Raw genomic sequence first — 20,131 nt, 5'->3', positions numbered from 1 at the left:
AGCATTGACAATCACTGGGTTCATTTCACGTCATCAAGAAATTCATATTTCTTTTAATTCTCTTTACCTCGGTTACCTTAGGTGTGATACCCAAACTATATACCTTCTGATGTGGGCATTCCTCTCCAGTTAGAAGCTTCTCAATCCGATGAACTTTTGGACTCCATGAACCCGTCCTCGATCACCGGATCGAAACCAGGGCAATCTCCGGAGGATCCCTGTCCAAACACATAGGAAGACACTCATCAATAGTAAAATCAACAACATCTATACTATGACAAGTCTCTTCTATCATGGGGTTTTTCAATGCTTTTTCCAAAAATATAATCGTATCATCCCCCACAAAAAGGTCAATCTCTCTTGCCTAACATCTATAACCGCCCCATATGTTAAGATGATAAGGATTTGGTTGTCTTGACCATGTCCATGACAACAAAATCAACGGGGATGTAAAACTTCCCAATCTGACGGAACATCCTCCAACACCCCCGCTTAATCGATCTATCGGCCATAATATTAGTAATCGGACCCATATTTAATTTCTTACGAGCATAACGCCGACACTAGCTCCTAAATCGCAAAGAGCTTTACTAATAGAAAGATGACCAATATGACAAGGGATAGAAAAACTTCCTGGATCCTTCAATTTGGGTGGTGTATTAATTGGCAACATGGCGCTGCACTTCTGAGTGTAAGCAATACTTTCCACCGCATCAAAGGATCTCTTCCTTGTCAAAATCTCCTTCATGAATTTTGCATAAGCCGGCACTTGAGTAATTAATTCAAAGAAAAGGGACACTTACATGTAGATTCTTCACGACCTCCATAAACTTACCGAATCGCTTATCCACTTGGATTTTTGTTGTCGATGAGGAAAAGGTAGTGCAATGGTTATGGGCTCGGCTTGCTTGACCTTAGAAACAACTTTTGAAACACCGTCACCGTCAATTTTGGTTCCTCGATCGAGCCAGGGGTGACTCGATCGAGTCGGGTGGATCCTCGATCGAGTCGCCCAGACTCGATCGAGGAACCTTGCGAGTTAAACTCCTTCGTCTTTTTTACTTTTATCGTCAGCTCGTGTTTCAACTTCGTCAGATTCTTTCTCATCATCACTAAGCTCCAAATTACCCAATCCTTTGGGATGCATATAAGGGACCTCATCAACAATAATGGGCACGTCTTTCTCAAGGCTTTGTAGGTCCTGGATTCACATAAGAAGTACCGCTCCTCAAATTTGAATAACATTAGCTTGCTCATGAGCTTGTTTACCTTGAGGAGGAAGACCTACGGCCTGTTTTGATGGGTTTTGAAGTGCCATCTGAGCCACTTGATTATCTAGCATCTTATTATGGGAAATCAGCTCAGAAATTTGAGCCGTCTACTTCTGCTGCATTGACAAAGTTTGTTGCAAAAGATTGCGTAACTCTGCCATCTCATTGTTGTTCGGAGCTTGTTGAGGAATTTGTTGAGTAGTTTCTTTGAGGAGGTCATTGATATTGATTGTTGAACTGCTGGCCTCCTTGATTTTGCCTTTGATACCCCCTTGTTGTTGATTACCGCGATTGTTGGGAGGGATATAAGTATTCTTTTGCGGTTGTGACTGCTGCGGGTTTTGCACATTCTGACTAGACCATTGAAGGAACGGATGTTCCTTCGTTCTTTCATTGTAAAAGTTGGAGAAAGGTGTACCTTGTGCACCTTGTCTGTAAGCCGCATCTAGCACAAGTCTCCTCCACTTGCTGACTCAAATGTGCTCATACAATCAGTTGCACTGTGACCATCTAAACCGCATCTAGCACAAGTCTCCTCCACTTGCTGACTCATGGCATGAACTCTCTCCTTACTACCCAGTGATTGGGTAGTCTTTATCTCAAAGAATCGGGCGAAAATAGTCTCCACCGTCTTTGCCAGGGTACTATCAACACCGGTACCTCGCGTGCTTCCCCTAGGATTTCCATACCTGGCGGTATGGGTAGCAATCTGATCAATCAACTTCCACGCGTCACCATCATTGGTTTTGTCTTGAAACCTCCCATTAGCAGAAGAATCCAAAAGGGCACGATGATCATCAAACAACCCGTTATTAAACTGGTTGCAAAGAAACCACTTTGGGAAACCATGATGGGAATCGATCGAACTAATCGCTTGAAGCGAGTCCAAGCTTCATTCAAATCTTCAGTAGCTCCTTGCTTGAAACTAGTAATTTGATTTCTCAGAGCATTAGTCTTTTGAGGTGGGAAGTACCTCTTGTAGAAAGTAAGAGCCAAGGAATTCCAGTCTGTAACTCCTTCAGTATCCATATCCATATCACTCAACCACTCAGCAGCTCCATCTTTCAGAGAGAAAGGAAAGAGCACTTGATTAACCTGGTCTTGTGTCACTTCAGCTGTTAATGAGATAGAACAGCAGTAAGTGACAAATTTCTCCATATGCGTCGCAGGATCCTCAGCAGCTGTCCCTCCAAACATATTTCGTTCCACCAAATTGATATAAGATGGCCGAATCTCAAAAGTTCCATTGGTAATAGTGGGCCGCTTAAATCCTTGTGGGATAGAATCTAAGTGATCGGTCCGTTTCGTGTTCACAATTAAAGGTGTGGTCGTTGGGTCACGTCCGAATCAAAACACAATTTATAGCTTCACAAACAACTCTACAATTAGTAAAGAGGCAAGTAAAGGTCGGATCCCAAGGGACGGGTATTGAAATGGGATTTCTATTGAAACTAGTGGTGTCTTAGGGGTGTCACAATTTGGGTTGATGTAGAAGGTCACTAACTAAAATAACAATGAAAATAAACAAGCAAGATGAATTAAAAGGGGTGTAAACAATTGATTAAAAAGCACTAGGGTGTCATGGGATCATAGGGGAATCATGGGAATTGATCATACAAACATGTTCTCAAATTATAAGCAAGCAATTATTGTTGTGATGGATTGAGTTGGGTTATATCTTACAATCCTAGGAAAGTTTGGGTCCCGGAGCCGAATCGATTAGATTGTACAACACCTACAAGTCGACTTAATCTTCCCTACTCAACAACATGCATGGTCTAATGAGACTCGAGTTGGGTTATGTCTTACAAGTCTCATTGAAAAGATAGGAGATGGTGGTAAATGCAAGGATTCATAGGCTTAGCATTTCATCAAATATAACATGTGCATGAGTTGAGATCAAAACAAGCAAGCAAATAAAGCATGAAAGCATATTAATTTAAGCATGAATCATTCCCCATGTTGGTTTCCCCTAATCACCCATTAACCCTAGCTAAGAGACTACTCACTCATTATCATGTTGATCATGCTAGCAAGGTTGTCAATCATACCAACAAAATGAAACATGATGAATAAATGAAAGTAATTAACAATAATTAAAAAGGGATTAAGAGAATTATACCTACTAATGATTCCAATAATAAAGCAAAGATAAAAGAAGTACTTGATGCTTGATTGAGAGGTTGTCAATCTCCCAATAATAACCCAAATAATCTTCAATTACCCAAAATAAAGGATGAACAAAAGAGAGATTAAAGAAATAAAACTTGTATTAGAACTTGATTAATTGTTGATTATAAAACTAAAGAGAGATTTGATTGATATTAACTACTCTAATTATTGATAAGAAGAACATGCTCTTCTAATTAGACTAATGGGGTATTTATAGTGGAAATTAGGGGGATGCATTAGGGTTAACTAAGGGCTAAACTAGTAATTACACTTTTTAGATTGAGCAGGGAGGAGCCGGTATTTTCTGAAGGAAGGGCTTCTTTCTTTGTAGCTTGGAGAAGAGGAAATCGCGCTGTAGAGGAATCCGAGCGGATTAGGGTCGGGACGGGCGGATTCTGGCGATGGAACTCGAGCGAATTCAGGCGAATCCGGGCGGATTGTGGTGATGGAATCCGAGCGTCTTAATGGAAAACCGCACGGATTGTGCAGGTGGAGGACGGCCGGATTGTAGACAATCCGCACGGATTGTGCTTCAGCAAGACTTCTTCTTCTTTTCTTCCCTTTTCTTCATAAATTCCTTGGGGATTTCCTTGGGGACTCAAGGATCCTTTCCCAACATTGCTCATCTACTATCATATGTACAAATGCCTTCTAATCTTGTCTCTCCTTGATGCTTGGTCATTGAATTCGATCAATTTAGTCTCGTTTTGCCATGAAAATGCAAGATTCTTACTCCTTTCCTACCAAGGGATCAAAATCTCAAAGAATATGCAAAACAAAGAACTAAAGATAATAAATGACCCAAATATGCACTAAAAAGCATGGGAACAAGGCTAATTCGGGGGCTAAATATGCGCTAATTATGGTCACATCAAATATCCCTAAACCGAACCTTTGCTCGTCCCGAGTAAAGAGATGACAAAGATTAGGACCATTATTTAAACTAACCTAATAACATAGCCGATATGAGACAATTAGCGGGTCTCACTCCGCCCCTTCAACTCACAACAAGACAACCATGAGGTAGGATGCCTTCTTGCAAGGCAAGGTGGGTCTTGCCAAAATGGCGACACATCCAAACATTAAGCACACAAAATCACATAATGGATGCATCTACAAAAGAATAGCCACTTCCTCATCAAGTGGCGGAGGCACTAAAGAGAACAAATTTAAGAGCATGTAATCCTTCACAAATACTAGTTCAACAAATTACTAAGGCTAAGAGGATGGCACTAAATCACCTCCAAATTGTGTTAAACTAGACTACTTTCATCCTCAATTTCCAAATGCTTTCGTCAAGAGCGATCGGATGGTGGTGGAATGATGATCCCTATGATGCTAGTAGCATATGACATGACAAGTCTCGAATTCTCTACAAAAGTAAAGGTCATGGATCGTCCCAAGCTCGAAAAAGTGGCTTGACAAAAATGCTTTTTGGGAATGAAATGCTCAAATCTTTATACACAACGGGTGGATATGACTAGTATTCAAAATTGACCTCATTTCAACTTTCACATTTCAAAAATTTTAGATGGGGTTTGTCCCTTCCGGGCTAGTGTCCTTTGCTTTCGCCAATCGCTTATTAGGCAACCGGTTAACCTCTAGACAATAGCTTTTCGGGGTGATAGTCACTCTGTCTCTGGGCGGCCGAATTCACAACCGTGTGGGGGCCCAATTCAATGGATCCCACACCAAAGCACATCGAAGTGGTACGCCTCCATCAAAATAATTTAAATTTCTCAACATTCAACAATTCATAACATTTGAGGTTTCCTTGGCATTAAATTACTTCCACATGCAAAATTCCTTGAAATGAGCACTTCAAGCTTATTGATAGAAAATATTTTTGGGTTGCCTTACCACAAGGTCAATCAAGGTCACCTAGACAAGTTAACCAAGTCCACATCGCATCACGGGGTTGGATAGGTGACTCACATGCAAACCCTTGACTAGGCCTTGAGTCATGGGTCAAAAGATACTAGTATGACACTATCTAGGGTGTTTTACAACCATTCTAGTAGGCAAAGTCTTAAGTTGAACAAGTATTTGTAATGGCTTAGTTGCTCTTGTCAAAGTTCCTAATTAGGCATTTTTCAAAACATTTCTAACATGCAACTACATGTTATGATGCAACTAATATAAACATCCTAATGCAAGTGATTCTATCAACTAATATGACATATAAACTAAATGCAAGTCCTAAGTTCACATTGTTATGCCGCATCAATCAAAATAAAGCCACATAGTCATTAACATAAAGAGGAAAAAGGAGATTGGAAAGATCATACCATGCGGTCTTCATTATCCTCATGTCTCAAATATGGCGTAGTCAATCAATGTGAACAAGGATAGAACAAACACAATATATACAAAACAATATATACACAAGACTACAAAAGGAAATAAACATGTTTTTTGGATTTTTCAATTTTCAAATTTTTATGATTTTTGAACTTTTTCAATTTTTTTGGATTTTTTGAATAAGAGTTAAATGTTAGAATTCCCATCCCCACACTAATATGGGCATTGTCCTAATGGCCAAAATGATGGAAATTATGCAAAGATGATGCATGATTTCTATACTAAATGCAATCTATACTAAGCTACACTACATGATGCATGGTTTTTGTTATGACGGAGAGGATAATTTAGATTACCTCCCGTTGTGTATGCATTAACTTCCCCAAACCGAGTTAGACACTATTGCTAATGTCCAAGGATGGGTGTAGTTCATGCACACACTATGCAATGCATGAAACTAATTTGTCATTTTGGATTTTGAAAATGGGAACAATAAAATGAGAACACCTCAATGGTACCGAGGTGTGAGTCCTCTATGGTGCTAGGACTACTCCAACAATGATCAAGAAAAATAATTAAAAACAAAGAGATAAATAGACAAACCATGAGAGGGTAGGAGCCTCCAAGGCTTGCTAATCTTCCATCATATCATCACCATCATCACTTTCCTCATTAGAAGTGGTCTCAATGCCACTTCCCTCTTCATTTGCCTCTTCACCATGCTCATCATCTTGCTCACCATCCTTTTCTCCTTCTTCACTTGCTTCCTCATCAATGTTATCATCAACTTCTTCATTACCAACAACCTCATTGTCACCCGAAACGACCCTAGATGCACCCGGAAATAGGACTTCTCTATCCGCCCAACTAGGCAAAGGACATGATGGATCAAGTAGTCCTTGCCTAGCCAAGTGTAGGAGGGGTGGATATTGAGCCAAGTAAGCATTTTTTCGATCCTCAAAGGCTTGCTTGTGCATTGCTTGCATGAGAAAAGTCAAATAATCATTTCTAGCTTCAACTCCTTCCGGCTTGAACTCTTGATACTCAAAGGGGTAAAATGGTATGACAATGGAAGAGGAGGGCATTTCAAGTTCACCCTTTTGTTGTTGGATAATATACTCGGCCTCTTTAGAAAGGGGAAGTAGATAATTGGTCCGGTGGACGCTTAGACGACAAATCTTTGAAGGCAAGGTGAACGATCTAGCTTCACTAGTGAGCCATCCATACTCGGTGTCAAGAGGGTTATGGGCAACCCACTTGTACTTGTGTATCATAGTATGCAAATCAACAAGATGACCACCCTCCTTTGCTTTATACTTGTTATCCTTGTTGAAGTTAGGATCAAAGTACTTAGCTAGGATAGTGACTAGGCCGCCATTGACAATAACGGTAGTGCCCTTCTTCCCACAATCAATGTTGAGCCATCTATCTACCAAAAGCCTCAAAGAGTTGAAAGGCTTGGTGTGTACTCTTCCAATGTTCAAAGCCGATTCAAGAAGAATAAAATCAAGTTTGGTGAAATGGTTGGTATCTTTCCTTGCAATAATGGTGTTTCCTATGACCTTGTGCCATACTCTTATGCCCGGATGGTGGACTAAAAGAGCACGACTTGCATGAAAGTCCTCAAATTTCCTCCCGGAAATTGCCTCCCAAAGAGGGTCGAGGTCATACTTTCCATAATTCTTAAAATAACTCGGTTCATCACTAAGACCCAAAATTTCACCCAATTCCCTAAAGGAAATGCGTCTACTAACATTAGCTAGACGAAACTCGAGATTCTCCCTACTCTCAACTTTGGTGACTTTCAAAGAACTCAAAAACTCCAAGGTAAGGGAGGGGTATGTCAATTCTTTTGATTCAAACAATTTCTCTAACCCCATGGCTTTGAAAAAGGCTCTAGTTTGCTCAAGGACACCCAACTTTCCCAAGGTGTCTTCACAAATAAATTTGGTGGATTGAAATGATTTCCTAGCAAACTTGGCAAAAGTATATCTATGGGTTTTGGAAATAAAATTTACCTCCGGATAATGCAAAAGTTGATCGATTTCCGGGGTAGAAGGTGTTGTTGCTCCCATAGAAGGTTGTTGTTGTTGTTGCACTTCCAAGTTTGGTGTTGCTACCACCATAGCCAATGCTTTCTTTGCTTGAAGAGCCTTTTGCCTTTGTGAAAGTGTCTTTGGTGCCTTTGTTGCCTTTGTTGCTCCCTTAGTCCTTGCCATTGATGAATTAACCAAGAAAAGAATGAAAAATCTTCAATTTGTAGTGTACCCAAATCGATTTAAAGGTGAAAGGCCTTGCCTTTATGAATTCAAAAATTGACTCAAAGGTTGAAGATTTTGTGCTTGGTTTTGATTTTTATTGAAAAAAGAGTGATTGATTTGTTGTTAGAAGGATGATTTGATTTGATTTTGGTGAATGTAGTTGAGGAATTTTGTTTTTGTGATGGAGAGGATGAGGGTTTTGATGTTTTGAAGTAGTGTTATGAATGAATGAATGAATGAATGAATGAATGAAGGTGGGAGGGATTTTATAAAGACCGAAAAATTCGAACTGCAGGGGCAATCCGTGCGGTTTCTACCTAATACGGGCGGATTCTGCACTTTCTGGGTTTGATAAAACTAGCCTAAAGACGGGCGTATTCAAGAGAAGACGCTCGGATTTGCTTGATACGGGACGGGCGGATTCTTCAGAAGACGGACGGATTTCAGTCCAGGAATTTTTCTTGTTTTCCTCAGCAGAGAAGACGGGCGTCTTCTTTACATGACGGACGGATTTTTAGAGACGGGCGGATTGCTGTTCAGGACGCCCGGATTCTCTTACAGTCAAAAATCTTTCAAAATTTCAGCTCATAGGGACGTGCGTCTTATACCCAATACGCTCGAACTGCATGAAGACGGGCGGATTCTCTTGAATCCGCTCGGATTCTACCCCTTTGTACCCGGATTCAGTTCCATCCGTACACAATGCATATCCCTTATCATTCTTCCATTCTTCTTCATATCTTGTGTTCTTTATTGTGGGGGCACTACTAAGGCATGGATAGCCTAGGCAATTACCATCCCCACACAAAGCGAAAGCACTACACATCAATTGAAATTTTTAGTCCCTCCCTCACTTCTCTCTCAAACATGACAATAATCTTGATCAAAGTAAAAAATCCAAAGATGACAAAAATGTAATACAAGAATTGAAATGTGAGTTAGGGAGTTAGAAATATTTACAAATGGTGGTTTAGGGAGGACTCCACCAAACTCTCATTCTTGATGAGATGTCAAGGGGGCATGTTCAAGGTGTTGTTGATGTTGCTCAACACCTTGAAAAAGTAATCAAAAGCTTGTTCATTATCATGGTAGAGGTCTTCAATAGACCTTGGCCCTTGTTGTCAATCTTGATCGATGGCATTACCAATGTAGGGAATAAAAATCCCTTCAAATTCGTCGTCCCAAAGACCACAAACTTCATTAAGTTGATCATTGAAAATTTCTTGATTTGATGGAGACAACTCTCCCAAATTCTTCTCTTGGCCAATGAGGCCATTCTCTTCTTCTTTGATTGATTTTGATGAGCTTTGCAAGATCTCCTTGTCATAATTCACTTGCTCTTTGAATGGAGCATCTTCAATTTTCTTCTTCCATTAGAGTTCCGATTTCTTCCTCTCATCCTTTCGGCTATAATGATCAATCATGAAACACGGTTCATGCAAACGAGGAGCTCTCATAGTCTTGTCAAAATTAAAGGTTATGCTTTCATCTCCCACTTCTAGAGTGAGCTCACCATGTTTCACATCAATCACCGCACCCGCGGTGTGTAGGAAAGGTCTTCCTAGAATGATTGGAATGTTGGAATCTTCCTCCATATCAACAATGACAAAGTCCACCGGGATGAAAAACTTTCCAATTCGCACGGGGACATCTTCCCATATCCCTAATGGTGTCTTCATCGATCTATCGGCCATTTGGAGTATGACGTTGGTGCATTTAAGCTCTCCCATCCCCAACCTTTTACTCACCGAGTATGGCATGACACTCACACTAGCCCCTAGATCACATAAGACTTTGTTGATCGTTGTGTCGCCAATGGTACACGGTATTGAGAAGCTTCCCGGATCCTTTAGTTTTGGAGGTGAACTCCCTTGAAGTATTGCACTACTCACCTTAGTGAAGGCGATAGTCTCAAGTTTCCGGATCGACTTCTTCTTTGTGAGGATATCTTTCATGTATTTCGCATAGGCCGGCACGTGATTGATTAATTCCGTGAAAGGAATTGAGACTTCTAAATTCTTCACAATTTCCATGAACTTTCCAAGTTGATCATCAAATTTGGGCTTGGCTTGACGACTTGGAAAAGGAAGTCTAATCACAATGGGCTCCTTCTCCTTGACCTTGTCTTCATTTTTCTTTGAACTTTCTTCTTTTGATGATTCTCCATCTTTGGAGTTTTGCACCATTTCTTCCTTATCACTAGCTTCCACAACTTCATCCTCAACTTGCTTCTTCGGTGCTTCATACCTTGTACCACTTCTCAAGTGAATGGCACTAACCGTTTCATGTCTAGGGGGATTACTTTGAGGTGGTAATTGCCCCTTTTGTCTTTGTGAGCTTGAAGATGCTAGTTGAGTCAATTGTGTTTCCAACATCTTGGTGTGAGCTAGGATGTTGTTGATGGTGGTTTCCTTTGCTTGACTATCTTTTTGCATTTGAGTGAAAAATTCTTGTTGATTCTTTTGCATTTGGAGGACCGCTTTTTGGACATCAAAACCTTGGTCATTTTGGTGATTGTATGGATTTTGATTTTGCTAACCTTGGTTTTGATTGTAAAAGGGTCTTTGATTTTGGTTTCTCATGGTAGGTGGAGTGTATGTTGTTTGAGGGTTTTGAACATTTTGTCAAAGGGATGAAGAATCTTTGTATGAAGCTTGGGAGCGGTTCAAGGGAATTTGTCGCTCATGTCCTCACCATGGACTTAGCGAATGGTTTTTGGTACAACAATTTTGGAATGGTTTATATGAGGATTCAAGGAACATTCTCAACATGGGATCAAATGGAATGTTCACCGAAGTTGATGACAATCAAACATGGAACAAGATTGAGGAAATGGCGGTCCATAACTCACAATATAGTAGACCTCGCAAGGCTACTAGAGGAGGAAAGCATGAAGTGGACTCCGTCACTCAATTGGGTGCTCAACTTAGTGCTCATATTGACACAATCAATTTGAAGTTTGAAAAAGCTATGGCTAGACTTGAAGAAGTCTCAAAATCACCAAAGCATCATGTTAATGCCATGACGGCATCCTCATCAATCCCAAGTGGGATATGTGAAAATTGTGGAACTTTGGGACATGACCAAAGTGAATGTAGGGGAACAAATGAACAAGTAAATGCTTTCCAAGCATACAAGAGTGGTACCCCTTATTCCAACTATTACAATGAAAACACCAAATTCCATCCAAATCTCTCATACAAAAGCCAAAATGTTCAAAACCCTCAAACAACATACACTCCACCACCCATGAGAAACCAAAATCAAAGACCCTTTTACAATCAAAACCAAGGTTACCAAAATCAAAATCCATACAATCACTAAAATGACCAAGGTTTTGATGTCCAAAAAGCGGTCCTCCAAATGCAAAAGAATCAACAAGAATTTTTCACTCAAATGCAAAAAGATAGTCAAGCAAAGGAAACCACCATCAACAACATCCTAGCTCACACCAAGATGTTGGAAACACAATTGACTCAACTAGCATCTTCAAGCTCACAAAGACAAAAGGGGCAATTACCACCTCAAAGTAATCCCCCAAGACATGAAACGGTTAGTGCCATTCACTTGAGAAGTGGTACAAGTTATGAAGCACCAAAGAAGCAAGTTGAGGATGAAGTTGTGGAAGCTAGTGATAAGGAAGAAATTGTGCAAAACTCCAAAGACGGAGAATCATCAAAAGAGGAAAGTTCAAAGAAAAATGAAGACAAGGTCAAGGAGAAGGAGCCCATTGTGATTAGACTTCCTTTTCCAAGTCGTCAAGCCAAGCCCAAATTTGATGATCAACATGGAAAGTTCATGGAAATTGTGAAGAATTTGGAAGTCTCAATTCCTTTCACGGAATTAATCAATCACGTGCCGGCCTATGCGAAATACATGAAAGATATCCTCACAAAGAAGAAGTCGATCCGGAAACTTGAGACTATCGCCTTCACTAAGGTGAGTAGTGCAATACTTCAAGGGAGTTCACCTCCAAAACTAAAGGATCCGGGAAGCTTCTCAATACCGTGTACCATTGGCGACACAACGATCAACAAAGTCTTATGTGATCTAGGGGCTAGTGTGAGTGTCATGCCGTACTCGGTAAGTAAAAGGTTAGGGATGGGAGAGCTTAAATGCACCAACATCACACTCCAAATGGCCGATAAATCGACGAAGACACCATTAGGGATATGGGAATATGTCCCCGTACGAATTGGAAAGTTTTTCATCCCGGTGGACTTTGTCATTGTTGATATGGAGGAAGATTCCAACATTCCAATCATTCTAGGAAGACCTTTCCTACACACCGCGGGTGCGGTGATTGATGTGAAACATGGTGAGCTCACTCTAGAAGTGGGAGATGAAAGCATAACCTTTAATCTTGACAAGACTATGAGAGCTCCTCGTTTTCATGAACCATGTTTCATGATTGATCATTATAGCCGAAAGGATGAGAGGAAGAAATCGGAACTCCAATGGAGGAAGAAAATTGAAGATGCTCCATTCAAAGAGCAAGTGAATTATGACAAGGAGAGCTTGCAAAGCTCATCAAAATCAATCAAAGAAGAAGAGAATGGCCTCATTGGCCAAGAGAAGAATTTGGGAGAGTTGTCTCCATCAAATCAAGAAATTTTCAATGATCAACTTAATGAAGTTTGTGGTCTTTGGGACGACGAATTTGAAGGGATTTTTAATCCCTACATTGGTAATGCCATCGATCAAGATCGACAACAAGGGCAAAGAACTATGGAAGACCTCTACCACGATAATGAACAAGCTTTTGATTACTTTTTCAAGGTGTTGAGCAACATCAACAACACCTTGAACATGCCCCTTGACATCTCATCAAGAATGAGAGTTTGGTGGAGTCCTCCCTAAACCACCATTTGTAAATATTTCTAACTCCCTAACTCGCATTTCAATTCTTGTATTACATTTTTGTCATCTTTGGATTTTTTATTTACTTTGATCAAGATAATTGTCATGTTTGAGAGAAGTGAGGGAGGGACTAATAATTTCAATTGATGTGTAGTGCTCTAGCTTAGTGTGGGGATGACAATTGCCTAGGCTATCCATGCCTTAGTGACGCCCCCACAATGACGAACACAAGATTTGAAGAAGAATGGAAGGTTGATAAGGGATATGCATTGTACACGGATGGAACTGAATCCGGGTACAAAGGGGTAGAATCCGAGCGGATTCAAGAGAATCCGCCCGTCTTCATGCAAACCGAGCGTACTGGGTTGAAGACGTACGTCCCTATAAGCTGAAAATTTTGAAAGATTTTTTACTGTAAGAGAATCCGGGCGTCCTGAACAGCAATCCGCCCGTCTCTGGAAATCCGTCCGTCTTGGAAAGAAGATGCCCGTCTTCTCTGCTGAGGAAAACAAGAAAAATTCCTGGACTGAAATCCATCCGTCTTCTGAAGAATCCGCCCGTCCTGTATCAAGCAAATCCGAGCGTCTTCTCTTGAATACGCCCGTCTTTAGGCGAGTTTTATCAAACCCAGAAAGTGCAGAATCCGCCCGTATTGGGCAGAAACCGCACGGATTGCCCCTGCAGTTTGAATTTTTTTTGTCTTTATAAAATCCCTCCCACCTTCATTCATTCATTCATTCATTCATAACACTACTTCAAAACATCAAAACCCTCATCTCTATCACAAAAACAAAATTCCTCAACTACATTCACCAAAATCAAATCAAATCATCCTTCTAACAACAAATCAATTACTCCTTTTTCAATAAAAATCAAAACCAAGCACAAAATCTTCAACCTTTGAGTCGATTTTTGAATTCATAAAGGCAAAGCCTTTCACCTTTAAATCAATTTGGGTACACAACGCATACACAACGGGAGGTAATCTAAATTATCCTCTCCGTCATAACAAAAACCCATGCATCATGTAGTATAGCTTAGTGTAGATTGCATTTAGTATAGAAATCATGCATCATCTTTGCATAATTTCCATCATTTTGGCCATTGAGGACAATGCCCATATTAGTGTGGGGATGGGAATTCTAACATTTAACTCTTATTCAAAAAAATCCAAAAAAAATTGAAAAAGTTTGAAAATCATAAAAATTTGAAAATTGAAAAATCCAAAAACATGTTTATTTCCTTTTGTAGTCTTGTGTATATATTGTTTTGTATATATTGTGTTTGTTCTATCCTTGTTCACATTGATTGACTACGCCACATCCGAGACATGAGGATAATGAAGACCGCATGGTATGATCTTTCCAATCTCCTTTTTCCTCTTTATGTTAATGACTATGTGGCTTTATTTTGATTGATGCGGTATAACTTTAGGACTTGCATTTAGTTTATATGTCATATTAGTTGATAGAATCACTTGCATTAGGATGTTTATATTAGTTGCATCATAGCATGTAGTTGCATGTTAGAAATGTTTTGAAAAATGCCTAATTAGGAACTTTGACAAGAGCAACTAAGCCATTACAAATACTTGTTCAACTTAAGACTTTGCCTACTAGAATGGTTGTAAAACACCCTAGATAGTGTCATACTAGTATCTTTTGACCCATGACCCAAGGCCTAGTCAATAGTTTGCATGTGAGTCACCTATCCAACCCCGTGATGCGATGTGGACTTGGTTAACTTGTCTAGGTGACCTTGATTGACTTTGTGGTAAGGCAACCCAAAAATATTTTCTATCAATAAGCTTGAAGTGCTCATTTCAAGGAATTTTGTCATGTGGAAGTAATTTAATGCCAAGGAAACCTCAAATGTTATGAATTGTTGAATGTTGAGAAATTAAATTGTTTTGATGGAGGCGTACCACTTCGATGTGCTTTGGTGCGGGATCCACTGAATTGGGCCCCCACACGGTTGTGAATTCGGCCGCCCAGAGACAGAGTGACTATCACCCCGAAAAGCTATTGTCTAGAGGTTAACCGGTTGCCTAATAAGCGATTGGCGAAAGCAAAGGACACTAGCCCGGAAGGGACAAACCCCACCTTAAATTTTTGAAATGTGAAAGTGAAATGAGGACAATTTTGAATACTAGTCATATCCACCGTTGTGTATAAAGATTTGAGCATTTCATTCCCAAAAAGCCTTTTTGTCAAGCCACTTTGTCGAGCTTGGGACAATCCATGACCTTTACTTTTGTAGAGAATTCGAGACTTGTCATGTCATATGCTACTAGCATCATAGGGATCATCATTCCACCACCATCCGATCGCTCTTGACGAAAGCATTTGGAAATTGAGGACGAAAGTAGTCTAGTTTAACACCATTTGGAGGTGATTTAGTGTCATCCTCTTAGCCTTAGTAATTTGTTGAACTAGTATTTGTGAAGGACTACAGGCTCTTAAATTTGTTCCTCTTTAGTGTCTCCGCCACTTGATGAGGAAGTGGCTATTCTTTTGTAGATGCATCCATTATGTGATTTTGTGTGCTTAATGTTTGGATGTGTCGCCATTTTGGCAAGACTCACCTTGCCTTGCAAGAAGGCATCCTACCTCATGGTTGTCTTGTTGTGAGTTGAAGGGGCGGAGTGAGACCCGCTAATTGTCTTATATCGGCTATGTTATTAGGTTAGTTTAAATAATGGTCCTAGTCTTTGTCACCTCTTTACTCGGGACGAGCAAAGGTTCGGTTTGGGGATATTTGATGTGACCATAATTAGCGCATATTTAGCCCCCGAATTAGCCTTGTTCCCATGCTTTTTAGTGCATATTTGGGTCATTTATTATCTTTAGTTCTTTGTTTTGCATATTCTTTGAGATTTTGATCCCTTGGTAGGAAAGGAGTAAGAATCTTGCATTTTCATGGCAAAACGAGACTAAATTGATCGAATCTAATGACCAAGCATCAAGGAGAGACAAGATTAGAAGGCCTTTGTACATATTATAGTAGATGAGCAATGTTGAGAAAGGATCCTTGAGTCCCCAAGGAAATCCCCAAGGAATTTATGAAGAAAAGGGAAGAAAAGAAGAAGAAGTCTTGCTGAGGCACAATCCGTGCGGATTGTCTACAATCCGGCCGTCCTCCACCTGCACAATCCGTGCGGTTTTCCACCAAGACGCTCGGATTCCATCACCACAATCCGCCCGGATTCTCTTGAATCCGCTCGGGTTCTATCGCCAGAATCCGCCCGTCCCGACCCTAATCCGCTCGGATTCCTCTACAACGTGATTTCCTCTTCTCCAAGCTACAAAGAAAGAAGCCCTTCCTTCGGAAAATACCGGCTCCTCCCTGCTCAATCTAAAAAGTGTAATTACTAGTTTAGCCCTTAGTTAACCCTAATGCATCCCCCTAATTTCCACTATAAATACCCCATTAGTCTAATTAGAAGAGCATGTTCTTCTTATCAATATTTAGAGTAGTTAATATCAATCAAATCTCTCTTTAGTTTTGTGATCAACAATTAATCAAGTTCTAATACAAGTTTTATTTCTTTAATCTCTCTTTTGTTCATCCTTTATTTTGGGTAATTGAAGATTATTTGGGTTATTATTGGGAGATTGACAACCTCTCAATCAAGCATCAAGTACTTCTTTTATCTTTGCTTTATTATTGGAATCATTAGTAGGTATAATTCTCTTAATCCCTTTTTAATTATTGTTAATTACTTTCATTTATTCATCATGTTTCATTTTGTTGGTATGATTGACAACCTTGCTAGCATGATCAACATGATAATGAGTGAGTAGTCTCTTAGCTAGGGTTAATGGGTGATTAGGGGAAACCAACATGGGGAATGATTCAAGCTTAAATTAATATGCTTTCATGTTTTATTTGCTTGCTTGTTTTGATCTCAACTCATGCACATGTTATATTTGATGAAATGCTAAGCCTATGAATCCTTGCATTTACCACCATCTCCTATCTTTTCAATGAGACTTCTAAGACATAACCCAACTCGAGTCTCATTAGACCATGCATGTTGTTGAGTAGGGAAGATTAAGTCGACTTGTAGGTGTTGTACAATCTAATCGATTCGGCTCCGGGACCCAAACTTTCCTAGGATTGTAAGATATAACCCAACTCAATCCATCACAACAATAATTGCTTGCTTATAATTTGAGAACATTTTTGTATGATCAATTCCCATGATTCCCCTATGATCCCATGACACCCTAGTGCTTTTTAATCAATTGTTTACACCCCTTTAATTCATCTTGCTTGTTTATTTTCATTGTTATTTTAGTTAGTGACCTTCTACATCAACCCAAATTGTGACACCCCTAAGACACCACTAGTTGCAATAGAAATCTCATTTCAATACCCATCCCTTGGGATCCGACCTTTACTTGCCTCTTTACTAATTGTAGAGTTGTTTGTGAAGCTATAAATTGTGTTTTGATTCGGACGTGACCCAACGACCACACCTTTAATTGTGAACACGAAACGGATCGATCAGTGGCTAAAGTCGTACCACCAAACCAAAGTAAATCTATCTCAGGACTAACAAGAATAGCTAGCAGTAAGACAGGTATCGAATCCACAGGGAGGCGGTGAAAGCTAAGTCTGTAAATATTTAAGCTGTCTAAAGTAACCAATTTCGGGGGGTTTGTTTTGTGTTGATTCTAATAAACTAATCGCAAGTAATTAAATGAAGGTTTTAACGATATTATTAAAAGTCTAGGATTTACGGTTCACTAGGTCAATCAGTCGGGGATTATCAATCAATTGCTAAATCTATCAAGTTGTTTAAGGTCATAAGATCGGTCGACTCAATTATGCCCTTTAGATCGATTCTAACATGCGGTCGCTATAATTAAATACAATCTATTTGATTATCGCAGCCTATAATAATTCTAACCCGATCGGCGATAGGATCAATTCGCTACACTAATTAATAACTCAGGCCTCAAGTTGATTAATTAGAAGAAGTACAATAATCAAACAACAACTTTAACGATATCAATAGCAATTAATCGATTTTCCCTTTTTAATTAACCTAGATCCCCTTTTATCCTAGATGAGGGAATTAGCTACTCATAATGATAACAACAACAATAACGATTAAGAATGAAAACATGATTGAAAGCATAAAACGATAATTAATGAACATAAAACAATCAACGATTAATTAATGAGGAAAGATTAGTACCATACAAGGGAAAGATTAGGGTTCTAAGAGAGTTTTCCTGCAGTATCCAAGTAAAATAAAGCATAGTCCAACAATAAAACACGAGTTCCTAATTTATAACAAAAGATAATCGTTTTAGGAACATCCAAAAATAAGCCCGCCAGAGAGGATCCTCGATCGAGCCAGAGGTGACTCGATCGAGGACAGCTGCTCGATCGAGCCAGTGGTGACTCAATCGAGGAACCATCTTCACAGACTTTTTATCCTCTTCTTTCTCTTCTAGCCTTCGTGCTTCCTCGTTTCTCGTGCCATGCTTCGTGTATTCTTCTATGCCGTCTCCGCCATGCAAATCTTAGCTTGATCATACTCATAACGAGTCATTTCTGCATCAAAACACAAAATAGCGGCAGTATCGACAATTCATTGAAATAAGACATATAAATGATAAAATAGGCACGAAACGGTATGTAAAATGGTATAAAGGGAGCTATAAAAGTATATATGAAAGTGATACATCAATGAGGAGGCCATCTTCAACCACCACCGGTGGTGTACCTACACCCAAACCGGGAGTGTGGAGTGGTTTACAAAGGGGTGCTCTTCTATTGTTCTCACGGGGTGGAATGTACCACCTACCGAGCCAAGGTTGAGTCGATACTCGTCTATACCAAGCTACCTCTTCGATATTGAGATCCACCCCAACCCACCTCAAAGGAAAGAAGCACCGTACCAACCTCAACAACCTCGTGGGATCCCGGTAAGGGGTAATGCACCACCATCCTATGTACCCATTCCACCATACCCCACTCCTTATGTGCGATTCAAACCACAAGTTTCCAATGCTCCGGATGTGAATGATTTGATGAACCTTATGCAACGGGTCGATCTTGGAGTGCACCGAGGGCAAGAAGACAACTATTTGGCCCTCTATCCTCAATACTACCAAATGGCGCAACAAAGGTATATCGACCCTAGAGGCCCTCATCCATCTTGGGCTCAACCACACCTTTTATTCCCAAATCAAGGGAACCAAGGTGGAGGATTATATGGCCAAGGAGGAGGGTATGACCAAGGAGGTTCTAGCGGGTATGGATACCGCAATGATGGTGATGATGACAAATGAGAGGTACCTACCACACCACCTCCAATTGTATGATACCTTTTCTTTCCTTATCTCTCGTGTATAGGTTGCATTGTAATATATCTCACATGATTAGATTATTTTGCATTGTACTATATCCCATATGATTCATGTAGTTAGTTGCATATAGACTAGAATTCATGCATAGTTACTAATGACCAAACCTATTCATTTATACACTAGAAACAGTGTTTAAATCGGTTTGGGGAGGTTTGATCATAGGTGACCATAGTTTACTAGAAAACATGCATCATATAATGTAGTTTAGATTGCATTCATTTATTATATATGTCATATAGAATTGCATTTAGTTAGAGCATGCGTTCATATCATATCATTGCATTTGTACTTCTTTTTCCATAAAATCAAAAATCCAAAAACATGTACTTTCTTTTTCATTCCTACTCCTACATGTACATTGAGGACAATGTCCAAAATAAAGTGGGGGATGGGAATTTATATTCCAAAATATATAAAAATTGAAAATTTTTGAAAAATCCCAAAAATATGTTCTTTTAATTTCATAAAAACAAAATCCATAAAAACTTGAAAATCTCAAAAACCAAAAACACGTTCTTTAATTTAGTAGTATAGAATTGTATATACTTGTGTTTTTGTTCTCTTCTCACATAGACACGATACTACATTTGAGGCATTGTCAAGGGAATGTGAAGACCGATTGGTATGATCGCTCTAATCTCTATTTCCCTTCCATTTATTTTCATTATTCACATGAGGAGAATGGGCTTACATGTCAAGGAGGATGTGGTGTATTTTGTTGTTGCGGTTTGTGTATCTATATGTTGTTAGGAGTTTGCATTTAGTTTATGTGGCATAATAGTTGATAGAAGATATGCATTAGAGTTGTATATATGTTAGTTGCATCATGGCATGTAGTTTGCATGGTTAGAAAATTTTGTGAAAATGCTTATTTGGGAAG

At 39.6% G+C, this 20,131-nt stretch overlaps 1 non-coding gene across 1 annotated transcript; it reads left to right on the top strand.

Moving 5' to 3' along the window:
• Positions 1-2,113: 2,113 nt before the first annotated feature.
• On the top strand, positions 2,114-2,219 carry LOC141654044 (small nucleolar RNA R71). Its single transcript, XR_012547626.1, has one exon. It is a non-coding gene; the product is annotated as a small nucleolar RNA R71 (small nucleolar RNA).
• The last annotated feature ends 17,912 nt before the right edge of the window (positions 2,220-20,131 follow it).

The sequence above is a fragment of the Silene latifolia genome, chromosome 4, assembly GCF_048544455.1.
Source record: "Silene latifolia isolate original U9 population chromosome 4, ASM4854445v1, whole genome shotgun sequence".
In the NCBI taxonomy this organism is placed as follows: domain Eukaryota; kingdom Viridiplantae; phylum Streptophyta; class Magnoliopsida; order Caryophyllales; family Caryophyllaceae; genus Silene; species Silene latifolia.
Note: the sequence above shows the minus strand (reverse complement) of the source record. Positions and strands in the feature narration are given on the sequence as shown.